Source organism: Rattus norvegicus, chromosome 10 (genome assembly GCF_021556685.1).
Source record: "Rattus norvegicus strain SHRSP/BbbUtx chromosome 10, alternate assembly SHRSP_T2T, whole genome shotgun sequence".
NCBI lineage: Eukaryota > Metazoa > Chordata > Mammalia > Rodentia > Muridae > Rattus > Rattus norvegicus.
The window spans coordinates 58,997,979-59,012,239 of NC_141543.1; the positions used below are offsets into that span (position 1 = coordinate 58,997,979).

At 48.9% G+C, this 14,261-nt stretch overlaps 1 protein-coding gene across 1 annotated transcript in view; it reads right to left on the reverse strand.

Annotated features, from left to right (window-relative positions):
• Window positions 1–4,252, reverse strand: part of Ntn1 (netrin 1) — a 192,311-nt gene extending 188,059 nt beyond the window's left edge. The window contains exon 1 of the mRNA XM_087569327.1: window positions 4,159–4,252. The gene's annotated coding sequence lies outside the window, so the exon portion shown is untranslated. The remainder of the gene's footprint in view (window positions 1–4,158) is intronic.
• Between the last annotated feature and the right edge of the window lie 10,009 nt (window positions 4,253–14,261).

The following is a 14,261-nucleotide window of genomic DNA, read 5'->3' on the forward strand; positions in this document are numbered from 1 at the left end:
TGAGGTGTGTGAGGGATTATACTGATTAGATTAATGGAAGCAGGAAGACGTGTCCACTGTGAGGGGCACCATTCCCTAGGCTAAGATCCTGGACTGTGTTTTTTAAAGTGAGCCGAGCACAAGCATTTGTCTCTCTGTTTCTTGACTATGGAAGCCGTGTGGCCAGCTTCCTTAAGCTTCTGCTGCTGTCCCAAACTGTAAGCTGTGAACTGTGAGCCAAAATGAGCCTTTTCTCCCTTAAATTTTTTTTGGGGGGTCAGGGAATTTGTCACAGCAACAGGAGAAGTAACTAATATGCCCAGCAAGCCCAAGGCACTAAGTGTCATCCCTATACAGCAGAATCGTAGTCAAGATATCTTGAAGTGTCAGAAGCACTAACCATTTTAATTCATGGAGAACCAGTTAGCAAGACATTACTACCACTACCATCTCTCTTGAGTGCCCTGGACAATTGGAGATCATGTATGGGGAAATGATAACGGACCTCACAGAAATATTGGACAACACAATTAGTAAATTATTAATTAATTAATAAGACAATGAACCTACATGGTAGATAAGAAAAAAATGTCCTCGGCAGCTGTGACTGGTCATGCAGTCACAACCATCGGCTCTAGTGGCAGCTAACACTTTTGACACACTCTGCTCACCGTTGAGAGACCTAGGTGTTTGGAAGGTTATGGTGGTGGTGAAGTTGGATGTGAAATTGTCTTAGGGAAGACAGAGCTGGAGACCATAAATTGGGCTGCAGTCTCCAGGAATGGCCGCTTATTAGTGTACCCTAAACTCCTAGCACAGAACTTGGCACAGTAGGCACAAAAAAAAAAAAAACAAAAAAAAAAACACTATTTGCTAAGTGACCTTAGAAGGGCCCAGCTAGAATGTCTACATGTATGGAACATGGATTTCTTGGTATCCAGGAGCATGTCTGGAACCGTGACTATTGGGTCTAATTCAGTTCTTCCTCTAGGAACTATTTTCCCATCAATTCTTCACTGACCTGACACGTTTTGGCTTTGCCGAAGAACTTGGATGTTCCTTGGCAATCTCAGCATCTGTGATGTGCACAGATGTGTCTCCAATGTCCCTTGGCTCCAGGGTAGGATCCAAGCTCTTTCACCAGGAGCCAAGGTTCCCTTCTTGTACTGGGTAGCATCACCCAGCATACCAAGGGTTCAGGAGACCACTGCCTCCTGCCTGGGCCCCCTCCCCTAAGATCTGATTTTCTCATCATCTGGATAGTCTCAGCAACTCCCAGCAAAGGGATGAACCAAGCTGACCTTTCTGGAGGTTTGTTTAAAGCAGAACAATGTTTGTCTTGTCCAAACACTATGAATTACTCCTGAGGATCCTGCCCGGTTTTACAATCCACAGCTACAAATGGCTTACACAAATAGGGACTTGTCCCTTCCCTGGCCCCCCTCCACTCCTAACGGTTTTTTCTCTCCCCCTGCCCACTGCCTTCTACTCTTTCAGTCCTTTCTGCCACCTCGAACCCTCTCTTATCCTGTGTCTTTCTGGCCCACTGTGGTAAAAGGTCAGTTGCTACATTTTCTAGGCCATAGCTCACACCTGGGCTATTGCTGGCACAGGTCCTACTGAGGTTAGCTGCTCTGACCCTGCTATGGACAGGTTTCCCTTGCTAAGAGAACCTCCAAGCACAGCTCTACTGTCTGTGCAATGCTGGCCGTGTAAGGTTAGCATGCTGGTTTGGGGGACTCAGTGTCCAGTCAGCCTCTTAGGCCATTTTCACCTAGCTGGATGCTGAGCTCATCTATTACTGCTCTGCTTAGCTGCAAATTCTTGGGACTTGACAGTAGTTTCTAGAAGTAGGCTATAACCATTATGCCACCAGTCTACTTTTGCTGACCAAATAAGAGCTATGGAGAGCAATCAGAGTGTGTGAGCCTGGAAGAGAGGGATCGTGTGAGAAGAGCCCAGTGTGGGTTGCATTTCTTTAATATGACCCCTGTTCCACTGGTATCAATATTTTGGGGTTGTTCATTTAAAATGTAGTGTTCTGGGCCAGTGAGATGGATCAGTGGATAAAAACACTTGTCACCAAGCCTAATGACCTATTTTGATTCCCCGGCCACCACATAGTGGAGAGAACTGCCTTCCGAGAGTTGTGCTGTAAGTTCTGGACACAGTGTGTGCAGGCTACACAGAGAAAAAATAAAAACAAAAGCCTAGGTGTATAAACATTTAAATAAATTAATGTGGCGTTCTGACAATGCCCTCCCCGAGACCCAGAGATCCTTAGAAAGCAGTCTGTAGGAGAGTCGGTGTCTAGTACCCAGTTGCAGCAAGGGGTGGGCGGAGCTATTCTGAAAGAGCATGCGGGGTTGCTAACACTCCAAGGAGGTGTTGGTGAAGACTTGGGAAGATGCCAGGGGTGTGTGCTCTCCGGGCTGGTGGCTGGTGGTGTGGGTAGTGTGTGGGATCCTTCTACCCGGAGTCTCCAGGACTTGGGGCCAACTGTGATCTCATTTACCCTTGTTTTGCAAACGAGGAAACTGAGCCTCAGAAGGGAGGAGTGACTTCCAGTCAGAAGTTGGTGAGTGGCATGGAATTCCATCTCAGGGCACACCCGGGCCTTTCCAGAACCGCCCCCTTCCTCCCAGCCCTTTCTTTGCTGGTCCAGCCTCTAAAGGAGCCAAATCTACCCAGCCTGGTGGACACTCACAGCCCTGTCTTCAGAAAAGTCAAGCCCCAGGAACTTCTCTCTTGATGGAGGAAAGCCAGCTCAGCCCTCTCAAGACCTCTGCTGTGGGCATTAGGGCTACCACTGAAGCGCAGGACCCAATTGCACCCGAAGACAGAGAACACCACCAAGGAAAGGCCCCAACATTCAAACCAAAAGGCTTTGGGGGGCTCAAAGTGGGGGCTAATCCTCTACTCTTGAGTTAAGAAGCCATTTAAAAAGCCCCAGCCCCGAGAGAACTCTGTGGTCCAGGTAGAAGGGCCGAGCTGTACAGAGGCCATGTGAATTCATATTTTCCCTCCCGCCCAGGGACGAAGGAAGGACAAGATATTGCAGAGACCCCGAAATAAAGTCTAGCTCTGGTCAGGGTTGCACCAGCCGGGCCCTGTTTCTGCACAACCTTTTCATTCCAGTCGCAATTTGGGACAGCTAAGATCTCACGGTGTGACCTCGGGCTCCCACCGACGCTTTTGACCAGTTTTGATCCTAGTGCCCCGGCTTTAACATCCTCATGTTAAATTAACTGCGCCTCCTTCTAGCTTGGCACTTGATTTTTCTAATCTAGCTCTTTGTCCCCGGTGCCCTTAACCCCGGCTTCCTGTTTCCAGAGTCGCCTCGGCCTGAGCCTGGGTCCAGCTCTTTTCCGACTTTCCCGTCGAAGGCCCTGGGCGAGTGATTCCCCGGCGCGCAGGCGGAGGCCGGCGGGTCCGAGGCGCGGGCCGGGTCTGTATGGAAATGGGCAGAGGAGCCGGCGGGCGCGGCGGCGATTTATTCTGGGAGTGACAGCCCCTTTGAGCGCTCGGCGAATGGCATTTTCTGTCTGTGAAAGCCTTTCTTCCCACCTCTGTTCAGATTAGCCCGGGGTATGAATGCGCCCATTATCCAGCCCGCTGACCATTCTGAAACGCCAAATTAATTACTAAGCACTGAATCAGGCGCCCGGGCCGGGGCACTGGGAGGTGTGAAAATAGCGAGCGGCCGGAGATGGGGACTGAGAGGGGCGCAGCGCGCAGAGGACCGGGAGGGGTGGCCCGAGGGGCGGGCGCGGCGAGACTCCGGCGGGCTTGGCCAGACGCCGAGCGCGACCTGCCGGTGTGACCGTGAGCGACCGCGGGACGAACGGGCGGGCGGGCGGGCGGGCGTAGAGCCGGGGTCGCGGCCCGGAGCAGGCTGGGGCTGGCGGGCATTGCTGCTGCCAGAGCGCACCAAGTGCACCGGGCTGTGGCTCGGGTGTGCTTCCTGCAGCGCTCCGGCGGCTGTCTCCATGCACCGCCCCGGGTGGCCGCCTTCAGACCGCCCCAGTCCAGGGCCACCCCCTCCGACCCCGCGCAGACAAGCAGTGCGTGCTGAAGCTGCCCTCCGCGGCCTTCTAAAAACTTGGGCGCCACCCTCCGATCGCAGCCCCAGTCAGAGATATCTAGCGCGGGGCAGACTCCACTGCCCGTGACACTTACCTGAGGTGGGAGGGTTGGGATTGGGAGGACGCGACTGCTGGGCATCGGAGGGAAGCGAGCACTAGGTAGATCCTGCTGGATTGCACTGGGAGCGGAGGAGCGCCCTCTTTTAAGACTCTTCCCCCAGGTTCCGCCAGGTGGTGTTACGCCTGCCCGGCCCTTTGCGGTTCTTTGCTCACGGGTCACGATGCCAGCTCTCAATGGTTCTCTCCTGTCTTGTTGCCTGCCAGGTTAGCTCCAAATTGAAGGCCATGAAGGAGCTCTGACAGTTAAGGAGGACCGGAGAGAAAACCATGAGAAAACCAGCCACTCACCTTAGCTATGGGTTGGTCTGGGAGTTGAAGAAATCTAGTGTTTGGCCGGGAGTTGGGAATAAGCATGGGCGAGCAGAGGGTCTTGTCCAAGGACAACTGATTTGTACCCTCCCCCTCCCTTCAAGTGAAGCTAAGTGAACCTTGATGCAAGGTGGCTAGCTGATCTTCTTCCAGCAATTACCATTTAACTGACTAAGGAGATGGAGAATTGTCTCCATTAACTCTTGGAAATGGGTCATTTACACCTCAGAGAGCGGGATTTAAGGTCTTCTGAGAGGAGGAGGAAGACGCTCCACCTTTCTCTAGAGTGCGCCACACCTTTCCGCTGACCTTTCTCTAAGACCTGTGGATACCTCTGGCGGCTCACATCGGACCCTTGCACCAGAAAAAAAACGCTGCAGAGCTAACCTAGAATTTGAGTTCAGGCTATTATTAAAATTTTACATCGTGGGCCTTCTTAATCAATAGTTATTCACTGACACTTCATACTGCATTATTAACTTTTTTTTTTTTTTTTTGGTCTTCGTTATTGACTGACATTCCTTTTGCGTAGCAGGCTCTCTTGTTCCGAGCCCTGTATTTTGATTAGTTTCTCATACCCTTGAAATGCTGCTGTGACTAACCTTGGGTGAGAGGCATTTGGTAGTGAGCCTTGTGTTGTTCGTGTTTGTTTGTTTGTTTGTTTGTTTGTTTGTTTGTTTGTTTGTGGCAGGTTCTCAGTTTGTAACCCTGGCTGGTTTAGAGCTCCAAACGTATGTAAATCAGGCTTGCTTCAGACTCACAGAGATCCACTTACCTATGCCTCCCCCCAGTGCTGGGATTAATGGTTCACATCACGGAGACCAGTGTTTATTCTTTTTCCAAACAGGTCTTGCAATGTAGGTCCAGTTTGACTGTAACTCCGCCTGCCTCAGCTCCCAGAGCTGAGGAATCAGAGGTCACACCACTGTACCTCTGATGACTTTTTGAGCCTTCACACTTCTCAGAAGTGTTCTGAGGCCTCTATTCCCAGGCCCCTGGTTAGATGTAGGATACTGAAGCCTCAGTCTTTCACTCACATTACACAGTAGGGATGCTGTTAGCAACAAACCAGACGGAAGTTGACGCCTTTGCTGTTCTCTGGGACTAAAACATAGCAGGGGACCAGTAAGCTTAACAAGGCATGGTTCTCTGTTACCAGTTATTGGATCACCGTCTTCGGCTTTAGTTGCAGACATTCCTGCCTGGAACTCATTATGTAGTTCAGGCCGACCTGAGGCTCGTGGGACTCTTCCTACCTCAGCCTCCTCAGCGCTGCTTTCTTTGTTACACACACACACACACACACACACACACACACACACACACACACAATTTATGTGTATGTAAGGTGCCTGCTTGTCTGTAGGTATACTGCATGCCTGCAGTTTTCTTGGAGGCCAGGGAGGGTATTGGAAATCCTAGACCTGGTTCAAATGTGGATGCTGGGCCCTGAATCCAAGTCCTCTTCAAGAGCAGTAACCGCTTTTTAACTACTTAGCCACCTCTCTGCCCCCCCCCCCTCACTTTTTGCTTCTTAAAAAATATTCTTCTATTTTATGTGTATGAGTGTTCTGCCTGCATGTACATATATGCACCATGTATGTGCCTGGTGCCCATGGGGCCAGAAGAAGGCATCATATCACCTGGAATTGAAGTTAACAGATGGGGTTGGAGATTTATCTCAGTGGTAGAGCGCTTGCCTAGCAAGCGAAAGGCCCTGGGTTCGGTCCCCAGCTCCAAAAAAAAAGAAAAAAAAATGAAGTTAACAGATATTTGTGAGCCACCATGTGGCACCTAGGACGCAAACTGGTCCTTTGCAAGAACAACAAGTGGCTGCAACCACTGAGCCATTTCTCCAGTCACAAAACAGACCCCTGTCAGAGAGAGAGAGACAGAGAGAGACAGAGACAGAGACAGAGACACAGAGAGAGACAGAGACAGAGAGAGACAGAGACACAGAGACAGAGAGAGACAGAGACACAGAGACAGACAAAGAGGAAGGAGGAAGAGGAGGGAGAGGAGGAGGAGGGGGAGGAGGAGGAGAGGAAGGAGGAAGGGAAGAGAAGAGAAGAGCAGAGCAGAATATGTTGGAATACATATCCCCCATCCAGGAGGCAGAAGCAGGTAGATCTCTGTGGGTTTGAGGCCAGCTTGGCCTACATAGAAAATTCGAGAACTTTATAGTGTTGTTGCTACTTCCATTCCTAATGGTTTGAATGAGTCCCTTGTTCTCCCTTCATCTCCACCCCTCTCTGTGGTTGCAGTGGCCCTGTTCTGCCCACACTGTCTAGGAATCTGTACGTTATAATTAAGAAGTAACAACAGATAGTAGAAAGTTTTGGAGAGGATGTAAAGAAATTGGAAACCCTTGATGCGGTGGTTCTCAATGGGTGGGTCTCAACCCCTTGGGGGAGGTGAATGATCCTTTCACAGGGGTGGCCTAAGACCATGGGAAAACACAGATATTTACATTATGATTCTAACAGTAGCAAGATTACAGTTATGAAGTAGCAATGAAAATAATGTTATGGTTGGGGTTACCACGACATGAGAAAATGTATTAAAGGGTTGGAGCATTGGGAAGGTTGAGAACCGCTGCCTTAATGAGTAGTAGGACCACAAAACAGACCAGCAGTTTCTCAGAAAATGGGGGAGGGAGGGTACCCCGTTACTCAGTAGTTTCAGGTTAGGGATATACCCAAGAGAAATAAGAACGCATCCACACAGAACATGTACACAAATGTTTGTAACTGTGTTATTCATAACCTCAACACAACTCAAGCAACCAGCAAGAAAATAATGAAGTGAAAGCATCAGATAACCATACAATGGTGCATTATTCAGCTACGAAACAAAATGAAGGGTTGATGTATGCTACATGAAACTTTACCCTGAGCGGAAGAGGCTGGTCACAGAAGACCACACATATATTATATGGTCCCGTTTATAAAAGAATAGGCAGATTGACAGACAAAGAAACTGGATTAGCAGTTGCTTAGGAAAAGAACTGATAGAAGGAAATGGGAAAGGGTCACTAATGGGAATGATGTTTTCTCTGAAGCAGTTTTCAGGATGGTTGCACCTTTCTGTGACTGTATTGAACGCCAGTGAATTGAACACGTTCAGTGGATAGGTAGGGTGGTATATGAATTATATCTCAGTATAGATGTTAAATAATACTTACTCTGTTTCATCCATACCAGGTCCTAGGATAAGCACAGGCTACACAGAAGGGATGCAGGCTCTGAACCCATGAACCCTACAGCATAATTGGTGGGTTTTTGCCATCCCAGAGTCCCACGATCCTCTAGAAGAAGGAAAGAACCTCGGTGCAATGTAGCGCAAAGATTTCCAGGGCCAACGAAAGCTGAGACTTCCCCACCAAATCAGATCCTAAGACCCAGCTATTGAGTCTTTGTTATTTCTGTCTTTGCTCTTCTACTGCACGGACACAGATGGCTGAGGGGCTCTCTGCAGACTCAGTACTGTCTTTGAATCAGTAGTGATTCCGAGGACAGCAGCCATGTGCAAGCCCACAGTCATGTTTGTGGCCAGCAAGTGTGGAACCCTTGCCGTGCGGCTTCAAATCCCAGCCTTGCCTCTCACTAACTCCTCGAACTTACTCAAAACACTCATCTTCTTTGTGCCTTAGTTTCCTCCCGTGAGACATGAGGAGAGGAGTGTCTATGCCCTAAAGATGTTGTAAAACATGAATTAATATATGTAAAATCATGCTGTGGGGTTGTCATCTGCAAAGATCTCAGGCGGCATCCCCACAATCCACCTCGGGCCACAAAGATGCCCCCCCCATCCCCTCTCCTCCCACCCAGGTCCTGCACCAGTAAACTGTGGGCTTTGGTAAATGACATGGGTGATTTCCCAGTGCTGTAGTTGTGGGTCATCTGTAAGTTATACATAGCAGCAATATACTTTCTCTAACAAGTGTCATTAGCTGGAAAAAGTTGTGTTAAATGCAGAGAAAACCAGTCTACAGATCAAGAGTTTACAGCATAGATAGAGCTCACCACTATGGCTTCCTTGTGCTACCACGAAAGAATGGTGCAGCTGCCCACACTGGAGTTCTCCCACAGTTACCTTTCATTTTATAAATAGCTATGACACCCCTTGTTCATCCTTAAATAAAATTGATAGATGATATAGCCTCCCGACATTTCTATCTTCCTCTTCTATATCAACTAAAATGTCTTGCTATCGGTATGAGAAAAAGGCACACGCAGTGAAAGCTTATGTAAGCACCTGGGCATAAGGACATAAGATGGCCTAACAAAGTGGGTAAATACTTTCTTCCGTGGGTGGGATGACCAGGGAGACCACAGCGACAATGTCTGGTAGGGATGTGATCTAACCCCCTTGAGTAGCATTGCCATAAGCTACTCACAGTGCCACTTATAGACAGACATAAGTGGTCACAGTGTTTGGTCAAATAAAAATAAATGTTCCAAGACGAAGCAAGGTTGAGCTTTGCCTACAGATGATTTTTTTTTCTTTTTTATCTGCATGATGTTTAGTGAAGTATTTAGAGAGATACGGGGAGAAGCCTGTACAGTTCTGTTGTACATGACTGTCCTACACACCACACACTGTAGGCACCTGGCACTTATTGTCCAGGGCTACTAAATAAACATGGTGACCCCTACTCCTAATACTGTGGCAGCCAAAACCACTTCCCCACAAATTTCCAGTTGAACAATAGGCTCTCGGTTGGGCACTAGTAGTCCAGGATTAAAATTGCTTGGGCGTTCCTAGCAAGGGTGCCATTTGCTCTGCTCAGAGCTGGACTTGCAAAAGGCATTTAGTTTCTTTCTAGCCTACACAAATACACTTGTTTAGGACTAGAGCTGGCACTCAAAGAGGGTTCCAGAAGAAGGAGGACTTCTTTCTCTGAATCTTTCCCCTCCTGTTTGCCCTTTGTCCAAGAAGGGAGACCCAAAGGAGGCTGGCCTTTCTTGTCAATCTCACACACACTCTGCCGGTCTCCTGGAGGCTGTTAGCAAAGCCCAGCTGGAAAGTAAATCAGCACAGACATAGTCCTGATTTTAGTAACTGGGACCAGGGCCCTGGCCTGGGAGAATTACCTGTGTTTTACCTGCTCAGTATGTCAATCACAAGCTATTCTTGCCGGGTCTTTTGAGGAGTAAACCTAGTGAGCCCAGAGCCTACGGACACGGCTCTGACATGCTGGCAGGCAGAGGCTTGTCCACAGAGCTCAGCTCACTACATTCAACTCCACCTGCATTGAGGCATTTTCCGGTTTGTACATCTGGCCCTTCCTTTCTCGTGCAGTTATAGCATATCCCCCACTCCACCCCCGTCCCCTCAACTTTTGGCTTGTTTGTCTTGCAAGGCAGGTATGACATGGCCTGATCCCCTCACTGGTATTCCTGGAATTTAACTGTGCTAGTAGACACAGACTGGAGTGTTTCCCATCCTCCTCATGCATTCCATCATGTTGGCCAGTTGACATCCCTGAGCCATCTGGTCACCCAGAGCAAGGAGTCAGATGTTCAAGAATTCTCTCCCAGACCCTCTGATCTAAAAAGGGCAACTGAGGGACCGGAGTCCATCCACAAGGGAAGGGACTGGAAAACCGTGACTGGGACTGTCCACATTCCCCATTGCTGCCATTCAAACCTCAGTTTCAGATGCTTCCCGCCCAGGCTCATGCAGTTTGTAAGCCTTTGTGGTCTATTTAGGCTGCAGACATTTATAGACTTCTTCGGCATGTCGGGCTTCAAAGACACAGAACTGGGCGGACACGATTGTGGACACATCAGGCTATAAGCCCAGTGGGAAAGGCAGACATTTAATAAACAACAACATAAACATCTGTATGACTGCAACGCAGACAAGCAATACAAGAAGAGAGGTGAGGCTGGAGAGACAGCTCAGCAGTGAAGAGCACTTGATACTCATGCAGAGGACCTGGGTTCCGTCCCCAGCACCCACATGGTGACTCACAACCTCCTATAGCTCCAGTTTCAGGGGACTGAATGGCCTCTTCTGGCCTCCACGGCCAGGAGGCACACAAATGATATGCATACATGTACACAGACACTCACGCATATACAGAAGATAAAAATAGATGTAAGCCTTAAAAAAAGATGTACAGGGACTATAGGGGCTGGGACTCTGGGCACAACTGGGGAAAAGACCCTTAAGTTGGAACGAGGTTTGGGAAGGTATTAGTCAGGTGAAGAGAATAGAGAAGAGTTTTCCTTTGGAGGGACAGGGCAGGTAAAGGCTATGACCCTGAAGCAGCCTGGGGTGGTCAAGAAGCCAGTGTAGCAGTGAGCACACATTGATCCCTGGCTAAGTGTCCAGCCTGTTCTAAGAGCTGCACCAGTACAGTGCTTCTAATGTATCATTTCAGAGAGGAGGAAACTGAGTCATAAGGGGGTCAAGGAACTCTGAAGTCTCAACAGGACAAAGCATCAGAGCCAACATTTGGACACAGGGGATCGAGTTCAGGCCTGGATCCTCAGCCCTCTGGCAGAGCCCCTCCACAAAGACAGGAAGTCACGGTGTCAATGGTAACACTATGTTGGGTGCATGTAAAAAGACAGTCCCTTTCCCACTGCACCTGTGGAGCCTGGAAGGACAGCATTGGGCTCGAAAGGGGGTTTTCTTTGTCCGCTGGTTTGGATGTTGTTCTGCTGGTGATGGGATCAGAGGGTGATGCGTACTAGGTAAGTACCCTTCCACTGAGCCACATCCTCACCCAGAGGACAGGCTCTTCAAAAAAGAGAAAGAGGCTAACTTCTCAGATAAAAGCAGAGACCCACGAAGAGGGGAAGAGGAAGCATGGAGGAAGGATGATGTAAGCGCATTCTCATCGTCTTCACAGTGTGCCGACAGTTGTCAACAGCAGGCAGATCCTCATTTGGTACTTCCTGTAGACCGGGCGGTCTTTTGAGTGCACTTTGTTCTTCAAGTCTTGTCAACATAATAACCTCATAAGGTCAGGACTGTCCCGCTGTCCATCTTAGACTTAGGAAACAGACACAGAGGTTCCACGACTTGCTGATGGTGCATTAAGGAGGTGACTAGGCTGGGTTTCTCAACAGAGCTTGTCTGGGCTCTGCTTTGGTGGAGACTACTGAAGCATGGCTCTCACCTGATAGGGAAGCACTGTCTGCCAGCCTTGTGGGTGTGACCACCCTATCACGTGAGCTCTCGAGTGTTTTCAAAGCTGCAAGTAGGAAGGGAGGTGGGAGTGGGGTGGGGGACTGAGGTACTGGCAAGGTGGGGCTGGGGTGGGTGGGGATGGCTGACCTCATTCTGCATTTGGGGATGAACTGCATTGCTGCTGTGCTCAGCTCCAGAGAGTCTTCCCACCCGCCTCCTGAGAGAGCTACAGAAGCTCTGACTGTCACATCAATACACTCAAGGTGGAAACAACTTGCCCACCATTGACCCCGGTGAGGGGCTCCATAAACAGTGGAAAGACCTTTCCAGAAGGCTAGTGACCCTCTCAGACTTCGTCAGAGGTCACCATCTGAGATTTGGTTGTCCATCAAGTTATCAAAAGATGCTGGGCACAGCCTGGGCTCAGAACCGGAGTCTTTTGTGTTCTTTGGTGTTCTGGTTAGCCCAGCTGGCTGAAAGTCAGACCCGTTAGTACAGCAAAGTCAAATCTTTCAGCACAGTGTGCCTGGAAAGGCCTGGAGGTAGGTTAAGGGCAGAAATGGCCTGAAACTGTGAGGTCTGAGGAGAGCCAGACGCTCCTCTTTCTACAATATTAGCACCCCCTAGTGGGGGTAGTCTCTATTTACACTGCAGGGTTCTGAACCTTAGATTTTTCACTCACCTCCAACTGAAATGTTTTGCTTTGTTTTGGTTTTGGGTTTTTTCAAGACAAGGTTTCTCTGTGTAGCTCTGGCTGTGCTGGAATTTGCTCTGTAGATCAGGCTGGTCTCAAACTCCTAGAGCTCCACCTGCCTCTGTCTGCACAATTAGATCTGGCCACTCCAACTGAAATTTAACACGCCCTTGAGTGATGAATTTATCACTCATTAGACAAAAACAGTACTTGTGATTTTTGCCCCCAGTAAATCAGCATGTTTTAAAGAAATATCATACAACGTTGGTTGGAAACAACAGGAAGTATCATTTATATCTGTTACTACTGGCTCCTAGAGATGTCATTCAATCATGTAATTAAATACATTAATAAAGAAGTGTACTGTGTGTGATGGCTGTAATCCCAGTACTCAACTTCCTGAGGCAGGAGGATTCTAAGTTTGGGGCCAACTGTGAGATTCAGGCCGGTGATGATTAGGGAGAGTGGAAGGCGGGGGCCCATCACCACTCCTAGCCTTAGTTTGATGTCCTGTTGTCTCTGTGGTTCTCCACATCCTGCTGGCCACGAGCAGGGCAGCCGCAGGATTCCTCCCAATGCTGACGAAGCCTGATGATTAGCATCAGGCCCACCTAGGCTCCTCACTGATCACCTAATTAGCACAGGGGAGGAGAGAGGCTGGGCGTGGCTGAGTCCCTTCTGCTGGGGAAAAGGTCCGCATCTGCAAAGGTGAAAGACTTCCAGCTTTAGGATGACCCTAGGTCTCTGCAAGTCCTGGAAGCCAGGCCACTCCCTGCTTACCAATTCTCTTTTCAGCCCCTGCCCTCAACTAGGGCTCACCAGGAGTCCTGAGCCATCATTCCTTTTTTTAACTGACACATTTAACTTCCTGAGGTATCTTACATATTCTAAATGTTAAGTGGCTGTTGTACATATGTTCTCTAAGTTTGAAGTCTCTACACAATAGTGTTTTGGTTTTTTTAAAACCTTAGTTTTTCAACGCTGGGTTTCTGTGGTAACAGAACCCTGGCTGTCCTGGACTTGCTTATGTAGACCAGACTGCCCTCAAACTCATAGAACTCTACCTGCCTCTGCCTTCCAAGTGCTGGGATTAAAGAGGTGCACTTCCATGCCCTGCTCCTGCCTCTGCTCCCTTTGTCCTTGCAAGCTGGTGACCAAGATCCTGGGAGAAGGGAGGGCCACACATCATGACCAAGTTAACTCTTATGAAAGGAAGCATTTAACTGGGGACTAGTTTTCAGAGGTTTACTATGTTATCTTGGTGGGGGGAGCAAGGCAGCATGCAAGCAGACATGGTGCTGAAGATGTAGCAGAGAGTTTACATCAAGCAGAGTTTACAGCAAGCAGAGAGAGAGAGAGAGAGAGAGAGAGAGAGAGAGAGAGAGAGAGAGAGAGAGGCCGAGAGGCCTGGGCTTTTGAAAAGCACATCCTCAGTGACACACTTCCTCCAGCAAGGCCACGCCTCCTCCAGTGGAGGCCACACCTTTTCCATTAAGGCCCCACCTTCTAATCCTTCTCAAATCATGCTGCTCCCTGGTGGCTAAGCATTCAAATACATGAGTCCATGAGGGTCGTTCTTTGTTTTGTTTTGTAAACAGGGTTTCTCTGTGTAACTGCCCTGGCTGTCCTGGTACTCTGTAGACCAGGCTGGCCTTGAATTCACAGGGATCCTGTATCTGCTTCCCAAGTATTGGAATTAAAGATGTGTGCCACCAAAGCCTGCCACGGGGGCCATTCTTATTTAAACCACCACACTATCTGGGAGACTCCTTCCAAACAGAATATAGTAAGAAGTGGAGGCTTCTGTTACATCAACCAAAACAACTGGTTAAGTCACAATAACTCGAGTGTGTGTGTGTGTGTGTGTGTGTGTGTGTATGTGTATGTGTGCATGTGTGTGTGTATGTATGTGTGTGTGTGTATGATGT